Source organism: Neophocaena asiaeorientalis, unplaced genomic scaffold (assembly GCF_003031525.2).
Source record: "Neophocaena asiaeorientalis asiaeorientalis breed wild unplaced genomic scaffold, Neophocaena_asiaeorientalis_V1.1 scaffold70, whole genome shotgun sequence".
NCBI classification, from domain to species: Eukaryota; Metazoa; Chordata; class Mammalia; order Artiodactyla; family Phocoenidae; genus Neophocaena; species Neophocaena asiaeorientalis.
Window position 1 is genome coordinate 9,585,167 of NW_020175410.1, and position 21,760 is coordinate 9,606,926.

The 21,760-nt window shown below is 36.0% G+C and overlaps 1 protein-coding gene across 3 annotated transcripts in view; it reads right to left on the minus strand.

Moving 5' to 3' along the window:
• The window catches only part of SDHAF3 (succinate dehydrogenase complex assembly factor 3), a 71,390-nt gene that overhangs the window by 22,583 nt on the left and 27,047 nt on the right, over positions 1-21,760 (minus strand). The gene's annotated exons all lie outside the window — the stretch shown is intronic.

The window sequence follows — 21,760 nt, forward strand, 5'->3', positions numbered from 1 at the left end:
CCATAAAGATTAACAAAAGAAAACTCAAATTCCATTATCTTGTTTAATCACATACCTACTACTTATCCTTCTTTGTTCTTTAAAACAAAATTACAACTAAATATCCCAAAAGCACAGTCAGAAACACTTTTGGTTCTGTAAGAAACCATGATATATGACAATCCAAACCGTCAAACTTTGTAAATAAAAGGATTGCGTCCCAAAAGGATACTCATACTTAGAAAAGCATTTATCATAGACCCCCTTTAATGAAACCAAATGGTTTAAGATATCTTTCTTTTGAACTATATAAGTCATATTATTAATTCCATTACAAGATAGGCATATATGGTGCTGCCATGCCCACAATTTCCTGGAAAGCTAAAATGACAGTAATTTTTCAGAGTTTTGGCAAACTAAATTATTTATACTCCTTCAGTGTAAACTCACAAAGAGAAGGACAACTACTAGATCTAAAAGGAAAAAATTACCTTGTGCCCAAATTACTGAATTATTTAAAAATTTTATTTAGCAACATTGAACCAATAAACTTAAGTTTGGAGCATTTAGTCAAGCTTTCCCAGAGAACTGATTAAAAACGCCATGCGTCCTCCTCCTCAAGGAACAAAACCAACAAAAACAGCCGCTCTGTAAGAAACCTGAAAGTTACCCAAATTACAATGACTAATCAAAGACACCTTGGGGATTTGAAGCACAGCTGCCTAAGTCATTAATACAGAATACGTTATATTACAGAATAAAAAAGGAATCCATGTTGTCAATAATAATAAATTTGACTTCTTGGCTCTCTTTAATCAGGTTTTATGATTTTCAAGTCACTGATGACAGAGTATCCCTTTTTATAGCACAAAAAATATCAAATAACCACCTATGCTATTTCTTAGCCCCCAAACACTTTTATTACATCACACTGACTCACAGAATACAAACAAACAAGAATACAAAGCAGCACCAGTGTCACCAATCATTGTATTTCTCAGGTGGCCATGAAGCTGGGCCTCCCTGGAATCAAGTTTCCCAGGTTCCTCTGCCCAGTGCAGTAAAGCAAACTCAGGTGTCACCTGTGACTCCAGGGATGAACAAAAAAGGTATTAATTACTACCTAAAGCAGGAAAAAAAGACTGGAACAAGAACATGGAAGATTCTTGGTTCGGAAAATAATAAGGAAATGTAGACAATCTGGTTCACAAATGCTCCTTACACTTGTTTACTATGAATTCTGTAGTCACATACAAATCAAATATGTCATGATGGCAGAAATGAGACGTCAATGCAAATAAATAAGTTGTCAATTATCTAACTGCTATAAGGATTTAACAAAAATAAAATCTAGGAGAGGACCTTCAAGATGGCAGAGGAATAAGATGTGGAGATCACCTTCCTCCCCACAAATACATCAAAAAGACATCTACATATGGAACAGCTCCTACAGAACACCTACTGAACACTGGCAGAAGACCTCAGACTTCCCAAAAGGCAAGAAGCTCCTCACATACCTGGGTAGGACAAAAGAAAAAAGAAAAAACAGACCAAAAAAAAGGGACGGGACCACACCACCCAGAGGGAGCTGTGAAGGAGGAAAGGTTTCCACACACTAGGAAGCCCCTTCACTGGTGTAGACAGGGAGTGGCAGGGGGGAAGCTTCAGAGCCACGGAGGAGAGCGCAGCAACAGGGGTGCGGAGGGCAAAGCGGAGAGATTCCCGCACAGAGGATCGGTGCCAACCAACACTCACCAGCCCGAGAGGCTTGTCTGCTCACCCCCAGGGGTGGGCAGGGGCTGGGAGCTGAGGCTCGGGCTTCGGGTGGATCCCAGGGAGAGGACTGGGATTGGCTGCGTGAAGACAGCCTGAATGGGGCTAGTGCACCACGGCTAGCCTAGTTGGGAGGGAGTCCGGGAGAAGTCTGGAGCTGCTGAAGAGACAAGAGACCATTGTTTCGGGGTGCACGAGGAGAGGCGATTCAGAGCACCGCCTAAACGAGCTCCAGAGACAAGGGCGAGCCGCGGCAATCGGTGCAGACCCTAGAGACAGGCATGAAACGCGAAGTCTACTGCTGCCGCCACCAAGAGGCCTGTGTGTGAGCACAGGTCACTCTCCACACCTCCCCTCCCGAGAGCCTGTGCAGCCCGCCACTGCCAGGGTCCCGTGATCCAGAGACAACTTCCCCGGGAGAACAGGCACACCTCAGGCTGGTGCAACGTCACGCTGGCCTCTGCCGCCACAGGCTCACCCCGCATTCCCTACCCTGCCCCACCTGAGTGAGCCAGAGGCCCAGAGTCAGCTGCTCCTTTAACCCCTCCTGTCTGGGTGAAGACCAAACGCCAGAGGGCGACCTACATGCAGAGGTCGGGCAAAACCCAAAGCTGAACCCAGGAGCTGTGTTCTGAACAAAGAAGAGAAAGGGAAATGTCTCCATGCAGCCTCAGGAGCAGTGGATTAATTCCCCACAATCAACCTGATGTACCCTGCATCTGAGGAATACCTGAATAGACAACAAATCATCCAAAAACTGAAGTGGACTTTGGGAGCAACTGTACACTAGGGGTGTGCCTTCTGCATATAATTTGCTTCTAGCTTTATGTTCATCTTAGTTTACGATCTAGAGCTTATTATCATTGGTAGATTTGTTTATTGATTAGGTGGCTCTCTCCCTTTCTTTTATGTACATATTATATTTATATATACTAATTTAAATATCTATATATTTTTTCTTTTCGTGACTGTGTTTGTGTATGTTTCTTTGTGTGATTTTGTCTGTATAGGTTTGCTTTTACCATTTGCCCTAAGGTTCTGTCTGTCCATGATTTTTTACTAGTTTTTAGCACTTGTTATCATTGGTGGAATTGTTTATTGCTTTGGCTGCTCTCTTCCTTTATTTAAAATTACTTTTTTATTTTAATAACTTCATTTTCTTTCTTTTTTTTTTTTTCTTTTCTCCCTTTTCTTCTGAGCCGTGTGGCCGGGTGTCTGGCCTGAGCCTCTGAGGTTGGAGAGCCAAGTTCAGGACATTGGACCACCAGAGACCTCCTGGCCCCTCGTAATATCAATCAGTGAGAGCTCTCCCAGAGATCTCTGTCTCAAGGCTACGACCCAGCTCCACTCAACAACCAGCAAGCTCCAGTGCTGGACACCTCATGACAAACAACTAGCAAGACAGGAACACAACCACACCCAGTAGCAGAGAAGCTGCCTAAAATCATAGTAAGTTCACAGATGCCCCAAAACACACCACTGGACGCAGTCCTTCCCACCAGAAAGACAAGATCCAGTCTCATCTACCAGAACACAGGCACCAGGCCCCTCCACCAGGAAGCCTACAAAACCCACTGAACCAATGTTACCAACTAGGGGCAGACACCAAAAACAATGGGAACTATGAAACTGCAGCCTGCAAAAAGGAGACCCTAAACACAGTAAGTTAAGTAAAATGAGAAGACAGAGAAACACAGCAGATGAAGGAGCAAGGTAAAAACCCACCAGACCAAACAGAGAAAGAGGAAATAGGCAGTCTACCTGAAGAAGAATTCACAGTAATGATAGTAAACATGATCCAAAATCTTGGAAATAGAATGGAAGAAATACAAGAAACATTTTAGCAGAACTTAGAAGAACTAAAGAGCAAAGAAACAATGATGAACAACACAATAAATGAAATTAAAAATTCTCTAGAAGGAATCAATAGCAGAATAACTGAGGCAGAAGAACAGATAAGTGACCTGGAAGATAAAAGAGTGGAAATTACTATAGCAGAGCACAATACAGAAGAAAGGTTGAAAAGAATTGAGGACAGTCTCAGAGACCTCTGGGACAACATTAAATGCACCAACATTCAAATTATAGGGGTCCCAGCAGAAGAACAGAAAAATAAAAGGACTGAGAAAATATTTGAAGAGATTACACTTGAAAACTTCACTAACGTGGAAAGGAAATAATCAAGTCCAGGAAGTACAGAGAGTCCCATACAGGAAAAATCCAAAGAGAAACATACCAAGACACATATTAATCAAACTATCAAAAATTGATAACAAAGAAAAAATATTAAAATCAGCAAGGGAAAAGCAACAAATAACATACAAGGGAATAACATACAAGGGAATCCGCATAAGGTTAACAGCTGATCTTTCAGCAGAAACTCTGCAAGCCACAAAGGAGTGGTAGGCCATATTTAAAGTGCTGAAAGAGAAAAACCTATAAGCAAGATTACTCTACCCAGTAAGGATCTCATTCAGATTCGACAGAGAAATTAAAACCTTTACAGACATGCAAAAGTTAACAGAATTCAGCACCACTAAACCAGCTTTACAACAAATGCTGAAGGAACTTCTCTAGGCAGGAAACACAAGAGAAGGAAAAGACCTACAATAACAAACCCAAAACAATTAAGAAAATGGTAATAGGAACATACATATCAATAATTACCTTAAATGTAAGTGGGTTAAAATGCTCCAACCAAAAGACACAGACTAGCTTAATGGATACAAAAACAAGACCCATCTATATGCTGTCTCCAAGAGACCCACTTCAGACCTAGGGACACATACAGAGTGAAAGTGAGGGGATAGAAAAAGACATTCCATGCAAATGGAAATAAAAAGAAGGCTGGAGTAGCTATTCTCATCAGACAAAATAGACTTTAAAATAAAGACTATTAGAAGAGACAAAGAAGGACACTACATAATGATCAAGGGATCAATCCAAGAAGAAAATATCACAATTGTAAATATGCACCCAACATAGGAGCACCTCAATACATACAGCAAATGCTAACAGTCATAAAAGAGGAAATTGACAGTAACACAATAAGAGCAGGGGACTTTAACACCCCACTTTCACCAATGGATAGATCATCCATAATGAAAATAAATAACGAAACACGAGCTTTAAATGATACATTAAACAAGAGAGACTTAATTGATATTTATAGGACATTCCACCCCAAAACAACAGAATACACTTTCTTCTCAAGTGCTCATGGAACATACTCCAGGATAGATCATATCTTGGGTCACAAATCAAGCCTTGGGAAACTTAAAAAAACTGAAATCATATCAAGTGTCGTTTCTGACCACAATGCTATGAGACTGGGTATCAAATACAGGAAAATATCTGTAAAAAATACAAACACATGGAGACTAAACAATGTGCTACTAAATAACCAAGAGATCACTGAAGAAATCGAAGAGGAAATCAAAAAATACCTAGAAACAAATGACAATGAAAACACGAAGACCCAAAGCCTATGGGATGCAGCAAAAGCAGTTCTAAGAGAAGAGTTTATAGCAATACAATCCTACCTCAAGAAACATCTCAAATAAAAAACCTAACCTTACACCTAAAGCAGTTAGAAAAAGAAGAACAAAAAAACCCCAAAGTTAGCAGAAGGAAAGAAATCATAAAGATCAGATCAGAAATACATGAAAAAGACATAAAGGAAACAATAGCAAAGATCAAAAAACTAAAAGCTGGTTCTTTGAGAAGATAAAATTGATAAACCATTCACCAGGCTCATCAAGAAAAAAGGGAAAAGACTCAAATCAACAGAATTAGAAATAAAAAAGGAGAAGTAACAACTGACACTACAGAAATACAAAGGATCATGAGAGATTACTACAGCAACTACAGGCCAATAAAATGGACAACCTGGAAGAAAGGGACAAATTCTTAGAAAAGCACAAACTTCCAAGACTGAACCAGGAGGAAATAGAAAATATACACAGACCAGTCACAACCACTGAAATTGAAACCGTGATTAAAAATCTTCCAACAAACAAAAGCCCATTTAGAGAAGAGCTAATACCTATCCTTCTCAAACTCTTCCAAAATATAGCAAAGGGAAGACTCCCAAACTCATTCTACAAGGCCACCATCACACTGATACCAAAACCAGACAAAGATGTCACAAAAAAAGAATACTACAGGCCAATATCACTGATGAACACAGATGCAGAAATCCTCAACAAAATGCTAGCAAACAGAATCCAGCAGCACATTAAAAGGATCATGCACCATGATCAAGTGGGGTTTATCCCAGGAATGCAAGGATTCTTCAATATACACAAATCAATGTGATACAGCATATTAACAAATTGAAGGATAAAAACCATATGGTCATATCAATAGATGCATCAAAAGTTTTCAACAAAATTCAACACTCATTTATGTTAAAAAAAAAAAAAAAAACTCCAAAAAGTAGGCATAGAGGGAACTTACCTCAATAAAGGCCATTTATGCAAACCCACAGCCAACATCATTCTCAGTGGTGAAAACGGAAACCGCTTCCACTAAGATCAGGAACAAGACAAGGTTGCCCACTCTCATCACTGCTATTCAACGTAGTTTTGGAAGTTTCAGCCACAGCAATCAGAGAAGAAAAAGAAATAAAAGGAATCCAAATCGGAAAAGAAGTAAAGCTGTCACTGTTTGCAGATGACATGATACTATACATAGAGAATCCTAAAGATGCTACCAGAAAACTACAAGAGCTAATCAATGAATTTGGAAAAGTAGCAGGATACAAAATTAATGTACAGAAATCTCTTGCATTCCTATACACTAATCATGAAAAATCTGAAAGAGAAATTAAGGAAACATTCCCATTTACCACTGCAACAAAAAGAATAAAATACCTAGGAATAAACCTACCTAAGGAGACAAAAGGCGTGTATGCAGAAAACTATAAGACACTGATGTAAGAAATTAAAGATACAAACAGATGGAGAGATATACCATGTTCTTAGATTGGAAGAATCAATATTGTGAAAATGAGTCTACTACCCAAAGCAATCTACAGATTCAATGCAATCCCTATCAAACTACCAATGGCATTTTTCACAGCACTACCACAAAAAATTTCAGTCTGTATGCAAACAGAAAAGACCCCAAAGCACCAAAACAATCTTGAGAAAGAAAAATGGAGCTGGAGGAATCAGGCTACCTGACTTCAGACTATGCTACAAAGCTACAGTAATCAAGACAGTATGGTACTGGCACAAAAACAGAAATACAGATCAATGGAACAGGACAGAAAGCCCAGACATAAACCCATGCACATATGGTCACCTTATCTATGATAAAGGAGACAAGAATATACAATGGAGAAAAGACAGCCTCTTCAAAAAGTGGTGCTGGGAAAACTGGACAGCTACATATAAAAGAATGAAATTAGAACACTCCCTAACACCAACACAAAGAGAAACTTAAAATGGATCAAAGACCTAAATATAAGGCCAGACAGTATAAAACTCTTAGAGAAAAACATAGGCACAACACTCTATGACATAAATCAGAGCAAGATCCTTTTTCACCCACCTCCTAGAGAAATGGAAATAAAAACAAAAATAAACAAATGGGACCTAATAAAACTTAAAAGCTTTTGCACAGCAAAGGAAACCATAAACAGAAAGAGAACACTCAGAATGGGAGAAAATATTTGCAAAGGAAGCAACTGACAAAGGATTAATCTCCAAAATATATAAGCAGCTCATGCAGCTCAATATCAAAAAAACAAACAACTCAATCGAAAAATGGGCAGAAGACCTAAATGGACATTTCTCCAAAGAAGATATACAGATTGCCAACAAACACACAAAAGGATGCTCAACATCACTAATCATTAGAGAAATGCAAATCAAAACCTCAATGACCTATCACCTCGCACTGGTCAGAATCGCCATCATCAAAAAGTCTACACACAATAAATGCTGGAGAGGGAATAGAGAAAAGGGAACACTCTTGCACTGTTGGTGGGAATGTAAATTGATACAGCCACTATGGGGAACAGTACGGAGGTTTCTTAAAAAACTAAAACTATAACTACCATATGACCCAGCAATCCCACTACTGGGCATATACCCTGAAAGAACCATAATTCAAAAAGAGTCATGTACCACAATGTTCACTGCAGCACTATTTACAACAGCCAGGACATGGAAGCATCCTAAGTGTCCATCAACAGATGAATGGATAAAGAAGATGTGGCACATATATACAATGGAATATTATTCAGCCATAAAAAGAAAGGAAATTGAGCTATTTGTAGTGAGGTGGATGGACCTAGAGTCTGTCATACAGAGTGAAGTAAGTCAGAAAGAGAAAAACAAAAACAAACACCATATGCTAACACATATATATGGAATCTAAAAAAAAAAGGTTCTGATGAACCTAGGGGCAGGACAGGAATAAACAAGCAGACATAGAGAATGCACTTGCAGACACGGGGAGAGGGAAGGGTAAGCTGGGACAAAGTGAGAGTGTAACAGTGACAATATATACACTACCAAATGTAAAACAGGTAGTGGGAAGCAGCTGCATAGCAGGGAAGCAGCTGCATAGCACAGGGAGGTTAGCTGGGTGCTTTGTGACCACCTAGAGGGGTGAGATAGGGAAAGTGGCAGGGAGACACAAGAGGGAGGGGATATGGGGGTATATGTATATGTATAGTTGATTTACTTTGTTATACAGTAGAAACTAGCACACCATTGTAAAGCAATTATACTCCAATAAAGATGTTAAAAAAAATTTTTTAATCTATAAAAACAAAACAACTGAAGTCTTTTTTATTTCTATTTGGGAGAAAACATGTCAAAATGAGATGTATGGGCAACTCAGTAAGATATAAAATAAATGAGATATAACTATTAGAAAAGAGGAAAACTGATTTGTATATAATATAGTTATCAAGAAAACTTTAAAAAATTGACTAAAAGTATTAGGATTAATACAGGCACTCAGGAAAAAGGAGTTAGTACCAAAATGCATAGCACCACACACACACACACTCACAAAATCAAAGACATACCTGTGTCAATTCTCCCCAAACTGATTCACAGATTCAATGTAATCCCAATCAAAATTACAGTAGGGTGTTTGTAGGAATTGACATGTTGATTCTAAAACACTTACGGAAAGTCAAAGGAACTAGAAAAGTTCAGTTTTGAGAAAGAACAACAAAGTTGAACAACTTGCTTACTTCATTTCAAGACTTCACTATGAAAGTACAATAATCCAGACAGTGTGGTACTGGCAAAAAGACAGACACAAAGAACAACAGAATGAAATAGAGAACCCAGAAGTAGCCCCAACAGCCAAATGATTTTTTACATGGCACAAAGGAATTCAATGGAAAAAGGATCATCTTTTCAGTAAAATATACTAGAACTGAACATTTATATGCAAAAAAGTGAAAACTCAATCCTTCCATCACACCATGAACAAAAATTAAGCCAAAATTAATCATATACCCCAAAGTTAAAACCTCTAGAAAAAAACCCAAGGAAACATTTTTGTGACCTTGGGGTCACAAAACTTTCTTATATACAACACTAAAAACAATCCATATAAGATAAAATTGATAAACTGGGCTTGCTTTTCTAAAGGCACTGTTAGAAAAATGAAAAGGCAAGCCACAGATTGATGAATATGTTCATCAAAACATATCTGACGAAGGACTTGTATTTAGGACATTTAAAGAATTCTCATAATTCAGTAATAAAGAGACAACTCAATTTAAAAAGGAGGGTGCAGCTGAGAAAGGGTTAATTTCCAAAATATACAAACAGCTCATACAACTCAGTATCAAAAAAAAAACCCAATCAAAAAATGGGCAGAAGACCTAAATAGACATTTCTCCAAAAAAGACACACAGATGGCCAACAGGCACGTGAAAAGATGCTCAACATGCCTAATTATTAGAGAAATGCAAATCAAAACCACAATGAGCAATCACCTCACACTGGGGAGAATGGCCATCATCAAAAAGTCTACAAATAATAAATGCTAGAGAGGATGTAAAGAAAAGGGAACTCTCCTACACTGTTGGTGGGAATGTAAATTGGTGCAACCACTACAGAAAACAGTATGGAGATTCCTTAAAAAAACTAAAAAAACCATATGATCCAGCAATCCCACTCCTGGGCATATATCCAGAAGAGACAAAAACTCTAATTTGAAAAGATACATACACCCCAATGTTCATAGCAGCAGTATTTACAACAGCCACGACATGGAAGCAACCTAGGTGTCCATCAACAGATGAATGGATAAAGAAGATGTGGTATACATATACAATGGAATACTACTGATCCATAAAACAGAATAAAATATCACTATTTTCAGCAACATGGATGGACCTAGAGTATATCCTAAGTAAGTCAGAGAAAGTCAAGTATTATAATCACTTACATGTGAAATCTAAAAAATAATACAAATGAATCTATTTACAAAACAGAAACAGACTCACAGACATAGAAAATAAACTTATGGTTACCAACAGGGATGGCAGGGAGGAATAAATTAGAAGTATGGGATTAACAGATACACACTACTATATACAAAATAGATGAGCAACAAGAATTTACTGTATACCACAGGGAATGAAGTTCAATATCTTGTAATACCCTATAATGGAAAATAATATGAAAAAGAACATATATAACTGAATCACCGTGCTGTACACCTGAAACTAACACGATATGGTAAATCTACTGTACTTCAATTTGAAAAAAGGGTAGGGGAGGAGGCAAAAGATTTGATCAGATACTTCACTGAAAATATAGGGATCAAAATAAGCACATGGAAAGATGCTCAAAATCATTAGTTATCAAGGAAATGCAAATTAAAACCACACTGAGCTACAACTACACACACATCAGAATGGCTAAAATTAAAAGGATTAACCATACCAAGTGTTAGCAAGGATGCATAACTTGAACTCTCAAACACTGCTGGGGGTGATGTAAAATGGTACAACCACTTTGGAAAACAGTAGGGTAGTTCCTTAAAATGTGAAAAAAATGACCCAGCTATTTCAATCTTAGATATTTACCCAAGAGAAATAAAAGCATATGCCCACACAAAGACCTGTACACATATACTCACAGCAGCTTTGTTTATAATAACCAAAGTTGGAAACAACCCAAATTGTTCAATAAGGGGTGAATGAATAAACAAATTCTGTTATGGCCAATGTATTATTATTACTCAGCTACAACACTGATAAATCCCCAAAATAATTATGCTGAGCGAAATGCCAGACAAAAGCAAGTACTTACTGTATGATACCATTTATATAAAATTTTAGAAAATATAAACTGATTTGTACTGACAAGAAACAAACAAACAAACCCAGTGCTGTCCTGGGCCCAAGGGGGACGGTGGAGTGCAATAAAGAAAATAGAATAAAGTAAGGCACAAGGAATCTTTTTGGAGTTATTTTCTACATTTAAATATTGTTTGAATGAACCAAATGAGGGAGTGTAGAATTATGACAATTATATTACATGAGTTACCCAGAATCTACATATCTATAACTAAACCAAAAAACAAAAATAACTCAATCAGTAAAGGTGACTACATGATTAAGCATACAAAAAATGAACTTAGAATATTTATTCATAGGTTTAAAAAGACATAACAGGAAGAGGGAACAAAAATTAGTAATCTTTTGTTATTTTAGTAGTGGTGATGGCTTCATGGGTATATACATAGGCCAAAATTCACCCAATTATATACTTTTAATATGTGCAGCTCACTGTACATCAATGGTACCACAGTAAAGCTGTTAAGAAAAAGGAACTAGCCAACCTGTCCTTACCTACTCCCTATTCGCAACCTGATGCCATTGGAGGGGGGAGGATTCAGAAAATTAGCAAGGAAATAAAATTAACTATAATGAAGATTGCAAGAATACAGTGAAATAAGAATGCATATACCCAACTGATGTAATAAATCATAGGGAACAGAAACAGCTTACACCACTGATACACTGATTGAAGAAAATAGAAAAAAGGAAGATAATAATATACAGAATCAACATTATACTTTGGTTTTTCTTCTTAAATTGATACATTCCCCCCCTGCAGTTATCTCATTTATACAAGGTAAAAAAAAAAAAAAAAATCACAAAAACATACAAGAACTAAAATGATAAATTTTTATAATTCATTTCTTTTTCACTCTACAGACATGTGTTTTGTAAATAAAAAGCTGTATAATTATATATTTTTTTAAAACTCAATTTTCTGCATTTACCAATAGAGGATTTTTTTTTTTTACTATCCGTTTATCTACAATGCAGGATAATTCCATATTTTTTTAAAAAGAGAATAAACAATTATATAAACTAAGAAAGATGATGCATTCAAATTATACTTTCGTGTAAACTTTTTAGAAAATCTTCAAGATTTTATCAAGAAAATAAAACGAGCAGTATGTTTTCTAACTAATTACTGCTTAATATTCTGGGTTGCATGAAAAAATCCATAGCAACCTACAAAATTCTCAGACACTCTCCACAGCAATCTATTAAAAGATCAAGTGAGTTAGTCTATCGAGTTAAACAATGTATTTTAAAAATCACAGATGAAATTGACAGTAATTCCACACTTCAAATTGGGGTTGTGTGCCATGATCCAAAGCAGGCTATTATTACATTAAATACTACTTATTTCTGAAAGACAAATTTTAACAGAAAATTAAAATACACTATGTCTTAACAGTTATTTTCTACATTTAAATATTATTTGAATGAACCAAATGAGGGAGTGTAGCATTATCATTATGACAATTATGTTACATGAGTTACCCAGAATCTACATGTCTATAAGTAAACCAAAAAACAAAACAAACAAAAATAACTCAATCACTAAAGGAGACTACATGATTAAGCATACAAAAAATGAACTTAGGATATTTATACATAGGTTTAAAAAGAAAAATAACAGGAAGAGGGAACAAAAATTAGTTTATAGAGCAATGATTTTTTAAAAAGTAAAAGGCAAAAAGTAAAAGGCATGAGGAAAACACAAAGCCAAAGTGTAAATCCATCTGAACACATCCCTCTTTAACTGCTCTGGCATGAAAAAGGCACTGAATATTGTAAAATGTTACCAAGTATTTTCAAGTGAGAGGGTGCCTAGATCAGCCAAATGAGTATTTTTATCCTTGAACACGACCTTCGAGTGGAAGAAGGTTTATCACTGTAAAAGCTTAATCGTAAAAGCTCTTTTACATCGCTCTGAGTATGCTTAATGAATAACTTTCAGACATGCATTTGATTCCTCAAATTGCAAGGATGGTAACTACTATTTCTACTAATCTATAAGATCCTTCATCATCTGGCCCCTGCTGATGTCACCAGCCTCATTACAAACTGCCTATAGTTCCCAAATATATCCCTGCTCGTTCATGCATCAACATCCATATATTCCCTCTATGTGGACTGTCCTTATTTATTTCATGGCATACAACTTCAAGACTCAGCTCATCACTTTCTTCTCCATGATGTCTGTACCCTCACTCTAGGTTTGCCTTTAGTACTCTGCTGGCACTCTGTACACATTTCCTATAACACACATCTTAAGGAAGTTCATATATGCTATGTTGTTTGTGTTAGACTTTGAAGGTTTCACAAAGGAAATTGCCAATTTAACACCACAGTCTAAATTACCACAAAAACACAGAGAACTTGACAAATCTGAATGAACTTGCAAATTTAAACATCAGATTTCAGACCCTGATTTATCCCAATAAAATGAGGCTATTCAGTGAGGATTAATATAAACATGATTATTTGAGAGTGGTTTTAATTTCTCCTTTATACTGTTTTACAAAATCTTCCCTAATATCAGTTTATTTTTTAATCAAAAAATATTATTAAAGAGGCAGAAAGGTCTCTTTAATCCCCCATTTGAAAGTCCAATGTTATTTTTCAAATAAATAAAATACTTAAAAAACCGCCTAACAGAATACTGAACAGTAACCAAAATGAAAGCGAAACAAGCAAAAAAACAAACAGGAAAAAAGTTTCAGATACTCTAATTTGAAATCAAGAAATTTATTTTGCCAGTTATAAATACAAGTATAGTCTGATCTCTTAAAAATTCAACCTCAAAGCAGTTCTAAGGATGTCCATGCCTTCCTCTTCTCTTTTCTCTCTAACATGTAAAACCTGCATCACTAAAAATAATAGTCTCTGTAGTAAATAATTTATCACATCAGTTTCCTTTAGCTTTTATTTTTATTTAAAGGATAGTATCAATGTAGCCACTTTGCATATGTGTAAACTTTTTCAAATGATGATAAATCTAAAAGACTGCTTAATAAAAAACCATTGTTTCAGAGGATGATTCTCATGGAGACACTGTCTCTTTGCTCTTCAGCCAGCTACAGTTTAATCTTTTAAAAAGTGAGTTACTCCACTGATCAAAGAACTCCAAGCTATTGCTTTCCATTAGAATTTCCTCATAGCCATGATACATCATTTTAAACTGTTCCCTAATATATTTATTTTGCCATCTTTCCTATAGTTTAAGTTCACTAGTTATTTACACGATAATAATATATTGCTTCAGTATGCAGCAAATTATAAGAAATTATGTTAGTCTGTCCTCCCTCCTTCCCCAAACTAGTAGACTAGTTTCACTCTAAAACTTCACCCCCAGTTATTCACTGCGAACAACTCAAAACAATTCATCAAGACGGCTGGTGGCCTGTCAGAGCTATATAAAAGAACCATAAATCGCCCTGTGTTTAGTTTGGAGGTAATTATTACCTTTCCACTATATATTTAGAAACAATGACATTAACACAGTCATTCTCTTATGTTAAAAACCACAATGACATTAACACAGTCATTCTCTTATGTTAGAAACCACAGTGGTGTCCTAGTTCCCACTGGATCAAATTTAAATTCTATCAACCAACTCCAGTTAACCAGTCCAAAATTATTTTCAACTTAAATTTAATTGGTATTCCCTACTCCCACAGTAATATATATATATAATATATATTATATATATATTATATATATATATTTTATGTATATATATCCAACTCTACTCTGGCATTTATCACAGTTTTATTAATTTTTTATTTATATACCTATCACAGCTACTGGACCTAAAGCTCCTCCTTGGAAGGGAAGATGTTTTATTCACATAATAGACAATGAACAATCAATGAATGAACTAATAAGCAAGCAAATACCAAATCACCTTTCTCTTAAGATCCATCTCTATATCTGCTTTATCCTGCTTCTAAACTTTTACTCCAGCTATTCTCTCCACCTGAAATGCCATCTCTTCTCTTGTTTATTAATCTAAAACCTTACAGGATGATAGGGAGACCGAGACTGAAACTGCAGCTATAAAAGCCCTTTGTATTTTGGGATTCATACTTTAAAAAGAACAACAATACTAGACAGCTAATTAAATAAGGTATCAATGATGTATATATTAAATCAAAGTTGTTTATTCAATCTATGCATATTAGACATTTTTATGCTTTCCCCTTTCCCTTTTCTGTACTTCAACCAGATGCTTACCAATTTTTCTTCGTTATAGGTAATATGCATACAGTAAAAAGGCATTTTTGTGTTTATATGTAAGATCTATCAGCTGAAAATCTAATTATGTGACTTAAAACTTAATAAAAAGTGATTGCCTCTGGGAAGCAAAAATGCAGGAATGGAGAAGGATAAGATAGGGTAATGATTTTTTTTTATTATAAATGTTTTGGTACTACTTGACTTTTGAAACTATGTAAACTTAAAACTGAAAAAAAATTTAGAAGAACATGTGGTGATATTGCCTCTCTGGCAGGTAGGGTAGGTGTTTGTGAACTAGAACCAATTTTTCCATAACCCTATTATCTAATTGCTTCTTAGATTTCCAATCTAAGTGTAGTCTTCCTTCTGATTTTCCTGTCAGCCTGATCTGTCTTAAGTCTCTGAAACAGCAAACAGCGCCAGCATCAGCTGGGAGCTTGTTAAATACGCAAATAATCATGTCTCATCCCAGATCTTCAAAGCAGAAACTTCAATTGGGATCCAGCAATCTGTGTTTAAGAAGCCCTCCACGGGCTTCCCTGGTGGCGCAGTGGTTGAGAGTCCGCCTGCCGATGCAGGAGACACGGGTTCGTGCCCCGGTCCGGGAAGATCCCACATGCCGCAGAGTGGCTGGGGCCGTGAGCCATGGCCGCTGAGCCTGCGCGTCCGGAGCCTGTGCTCCACAACGGGAGAGGCCACAACAGTGAGAGGGCCCGCTTACCGCAACAACAACAACAACAAAAAGTCCTCCACATGATTCTTATGTACACTAAAGTTTGAGAATGACTACTATAATGGTTCAACATTCTCTTTTCCTGACTCCTTCCTTCAGGAAGGCTGCAATCTGTCAATTTCCACACAACCATGTATGTAAGTGCACAGCCCACACAGAAGATCAGTTCTGCTTAACATAAGTACCTGGGGAGAAGGCACCAATTATGATAAACACTGCTCTTTATTCTGCTCTCTAATATCCAGGGACTGATAGGTGTTTAATGATAAATTTGAAATGTCATAAGTGTTTAATGAAAAGAAATAGTACGAAAAGGTTGCCCTGGAGAACTTGTCACCAAATAAAAGTATCCTTTTTAACTGTAAGGTGCAACAAAGAACTACTATAACAGTAAAAAACTGAGTGTACATAAAATATCACATTTTTGACCACTTTTACTGTCTCTTAATTCTTACAATCAAATAAAACCACAGAACATGTCCTATAGCATATGCTCATAAATGCTAATAAACCAAAACACAGCTTCTAAGGATTATTTTTAAATTAAAATTTTAAAACTTTATAGTAGCAAAGAAAGACAGCTTAAATTTAATAAAGGACTCAAATAAAAATATTGTTTTTTTAAATGTCACATCATAAAGTGTGTTCAATACTTCACGACAATAAATATTTGGAAAAGTCAACTCCCATTCTAAAGATAAAAAGCTAATATGGACCCTGGAACATTACTTAAATCAACTGAATGTCTGTTGGAAAAGAAAGTAATATAGTTAAATGGAGCTTAACTTAGTACCAAAGTAAACTTCAACAGAGGTACTGTGATCATAATCTGTTGGTAGTTTTAGTTTCTAAAAAATTATCAGTATAAAATTAAAGTGACTCTAAAGGCCAGAGTCTAACTTAGCAAGATTTTTTTGTAATTTTATTCTACTTTGGTATATCTTAAATTTCAAAAAATTTTAAACAAACACAAAAATATTAACATTCAGATGCTATCAAGGGCTTGGAGAAGGGTTACTTTCTTCAATAAAGTCTTTATTGAATATGTTAAAATGGCAATTTAACGTATTCAATATGATCTCAGGATGAAAATAACAAACGTATAATTCATTATTAACGTAAGAACAACATTCTACAATATACACATTTCTATATATCATATTTAGCACAGGAAAATTTCTGGGATATTCATGGACATAAACACGTTAGCTTAGATTTACTAGAAACTAAGAGGTGCATGTTACGTTACATGTATCAAATAATCCCACCATTATTAAGTAAAAATTCTACACTTTAATCACAATAAAGAAAAACTAGACACATCTGCATGATGGTCAATCACTAAAATGACTCAAAATGAAAACCATGAAAAAATTTCTGATTATTTATAATGCATGCACCTACTCAAGCTCAACTGTAAGTTCTGGCTTACTCCTCATAAATGTTATACCATAGTGTAGTAAAATCAGCTTAAGAAAAATAATTCTCTCTTACAAAACAAAAGTGCCGTTTCATATAGTCTTATCCATTCTTTTTAAAGAAGATAACTTCTCAAACAGAATTAGGAATGTATCTTTAAAAGTCTCTTAAACACAGCTTAACTATAAAATTTCAAAGTGTAAAAATTATTAATTTCCATAACAGCAATTCTTAATCATCAGAATAATGAAGAGACATACAGGTCACACAGGGTTAAATTTGATGTACACTCCTCCTAGGTGAACTGGACCTTAGAATCTTTTTCCAAAGGCAGCCTGCCCTGCTAGACCACAACTTTAAACAAGTTGAGATCAGAACCAATACAGCTACTAAAAATCTTAGTCCCTACAGGTTCCAAGAAGAATGAGACAATGACTGAGTAGGCTGGACCCGTCTCCCATGCCGCCAAGTGAGTAAAGGGGAACCCTGCCAAGCACGCTGTAATTGTCACCTTCCTCATTTCCCAGTTAAGCTCATATTAAGACAGTAAGAAAATGCAGAGAACTGGAGATGCTGCACTCCACAGGATTCCTGCCCCCATGTCCCTTAACAAGTTTCCCCATTTCACTGAGTTAAGCCCTGGGCTTATAATGAAACCAGCCTTCAAGGCGTGCACATATTCTCCAGTGCACACAGATTAATGTAAGTTTTTATACTACTCCTCATACAACAGAGTAAGAATACTTTAAAGAATACATATTCACAAAACTGAATATTCAACTCTAAACAAAATTTCCGTAAAATCTCTATACTTCATTAGTTGATATACAAATTAACATGTTCTAAACCAATATGCTAGGGGAAATGCTTTTGGTGTTTCTCCTTTCAACAACACAGTCTAGAGTATACTGTCCTATTCCAATTTTTTTTAACGTTATTACTTTGGTAAAATACACGTAGGGAGCAATTAAAACTTTCATGATCATGTCCTTTCTTTTACAGTCTAATTACGGATTGATTTTTAAAAGACAACTTATGAGTCACTAGGGAGAAATTATTTTGCACTTCCCAAGAGGTTATGATTCAGTCTATATTTATGAACTACAATTTTGAAATTTAATGAGATTTTTGGCAGTTGTAAATAATTAAAGCCTCTGGTATTTCTCCCTGGAAATTAGTGAAGTATGTTGGAATTTTTAATAAATTTCATCTCATTGCCTTTTCATAAAAGCCTATAAGCCTGTAATAAAAGCGTTAAATATGAGAGAAGTAAAAACTGGAAGGGAAAGGAGAATGAGAAGTGGAAAACGGGGTAAGATTGGTTTGAATACTTGAAGGACTGGCTAGGTAACAGAAAGTTAGTTTCGCTAAATTGGTTGTTCCAAGATGATTCAGCAGAGATCAAAAAACTCTGGTATTAATAGTAACTACAAATAATCTACCTGAGTTTGAGGAGGGGTAAGAAATTGGGAAAGTAAAAGAAAGGTAACAAATCAGTGATTCTCTGATAAAAACTAAGCAGAGAAACACTACTATTGATATCATTCTTTCTTCCAATCCCAACCAATGGCAGCTAATTGTGAAGTAGAGTCCCAAAGACTCTATACACTAAATATCTTTTTCAGAAATGACAAAGAAACTGGCACAAGGAGAAATTAATGTTAGTTTACACCAAATTCCAAAAATAATTTTTCCACTTGAAAAAGTTCTACTGCACCACACCAATTTCAGTTTCATTTTACACAACTATAGACTGTTCTCCAAACCTAAGGCCTCAGAAGCCCTTTACTATTCTTTCTACAAATTCACTTCTGAGTTCCAGAGGTTCAACATTACCAAATCCAAACTCTAATCTCAAACCCTGACACCTCTGCCTTTCACTACAGTTCCACATTTACAACTGCCTACAGTGCATCACCATTTGGCTACTTTTCCATTAGTATCAAGTGGGTAATATCTCCTTGTCATTATCACCTCTTCTTTCCCAATGTCCTCAGGAAAGAACCATTCTTAAACATTAAAAATCATAGAACCAGATGTCAGCAACAATGGTGGAGTAGGAAACCCCCCAATAGTTAACTCCTCCATAAAAGCAACAAATACACTGGTAAAAATTGTCAAAACCAACTTTTCCAGAATTCTGGAAACTAGTGGAAAGCTTGCAGTAACCAGGTAAATGTTTAGTCAAGGAAAAATAGCTGAATCTCAGTCAGAGAGCCTTGGGCTGGTCTTGAAGACAACAGCTCACGGTCCCAGAACGGGTACCCAGTATCAGAGGGAACAGAACAGACCTTATTCTCAGACAATTGGGATTATTTGTTGTGACCTGTTTGGTGACTCCCTGGAGGAGCAGCGTTCCTTTATCTCGTCCTACTCGGAAATCACCCAGTGCTGGGGAACCACCAAGACACATTTGTCAAAAACATGTAAGGCAAATGTACACTGATACCTGGGGCAAGGGGTAACAGTTGAGGCAAGCAACAGACTAACCAAAAACCCTAAAAGGAAAGGCTGAGGAATGAGATACCTTTGGGGAGTAAGGGTTTTGAAAAACACCCACATATTTCTGAGAATTTACAAGGTCATGCAAATGGCCACATGTCTAAAATGTTGACTGAGTTAAGATTCCAGAGTCACTGCTTAGAGGAGATCCTTCTGGGAAAGCTATCTGAATAGTAACATCTACACACACTTCTCAAGAGCAAGACATAAATTTTTATATTAAGCCACCGAGATTTGGGGATTATTTGTTAGAGAAGTTGGTGTTAATTCTATGAGTAATTCAGACCTAGAATCTAAAAAACCTAGAGGATATGCATGCTATTTTGCTGTGAAATAAAGAACTTGTTTAAAGAAAAATGAGTGACTTCTTTATACTATGTTCTTGTTTAATTAGGCTCTTAGAAAATATATTTTATTTATATTGTTGACTAACAAAAACATTAAAAGGAAAAAAATACCAAAAAATAGGCTGTTTAAATGTGTTTACAGATAGATATACTTTCCAATAAGTTACTTAGAGCAGTGTATGTTGGCCAGCCCAACCAAATCTTATATTTCATTATATAAGTCATTAGGTAAATGGAATTATATATGCTCAAATGTAACTTTGCTAGAATCTATCTTACAAGGTGAGTTTCATCTGAGTCAGAGTTTTAGTATTAACATCTGGCAGAAGTAACTGTGAAAATAATAACTATGACTAGTTTCAAGCTAAAATTGTAGAGTAACATAGTCAATACAAGTCTATTCAAATCCATTCAATTACTCTTCTGAAAATGGTTTAGATGAGGAATATATGACAAGAGAATAGCTCTGAATAATAAAAAGAGAATCATTTGAAACAATGGGAAGGCAAAGTAACGAATGCAAAAACATGCAATTGTTAACAGTTTACCTGGAATGACCAAACCCTGCATTCATCTTGAACAAATATTTTTAAACAAAAAAATTAACAAGAGTTTCACGAAATTCACTAAAACATATACATTTAAAAAAATTCAGGAAACAGTATCTCAAAAACGTCAAACAGACATAAAATACTAATAACTTCCTTGAGCATGCTGCCATATGTCACACTTAAAAGTACCATTAGGGCTTCCCTGGTGGCGCAGTGGTTGAGAGTCCACCTGCTGATGCAGGGGACACGGGTTCATGCCCCGGTCCAGGAAGATCCCACATGCCACAGAGCGGCTAGGCCCACGAGCCATGGCCGTTGAGCCTGCGCGTCCAGAGCCTGTGCTCCGCAACGGGAGAGGCCACAACAGTGAGAGGCCCGCGTACCGCAAAAAAAAAAAAAAAAAGTATCACGAATTTCTTCTCCTTACAGCAGCATCAAAATGCCAGTTACTGAATTTTGCAATTTACCTTTCATATTTAGAGACTTAGCATTTAGTATTATATAGTTAGTTAGGTTGGAATTTTCAGACTATTACATAGACCGTAAATGTTGAGATAAGTAAAAGTCACATAGAAATATTATATAATGCTTGTAATACTGTATAAAATGGAATATACTTATTTTCCTTAAAAAGATTACAGATACCCCCCAAGATCCCCCCCAACAAAACATGTACCGTTAACTATTACACTTGTGAAGTATAGTAACATATAGTAGCATAGCTTGCCCAAATATTGCTTTATATAGAATCCATTAACTGCAATTCCTTAACAACAGGAATCAGTCATAAATGCCTAGAGATATATGCCTCACTTTATAGCGGAAAATTCTGAAAAAGTTTCATGAGTCAAATTTTGATAAGTTGAAATATATTAAATGAACTACA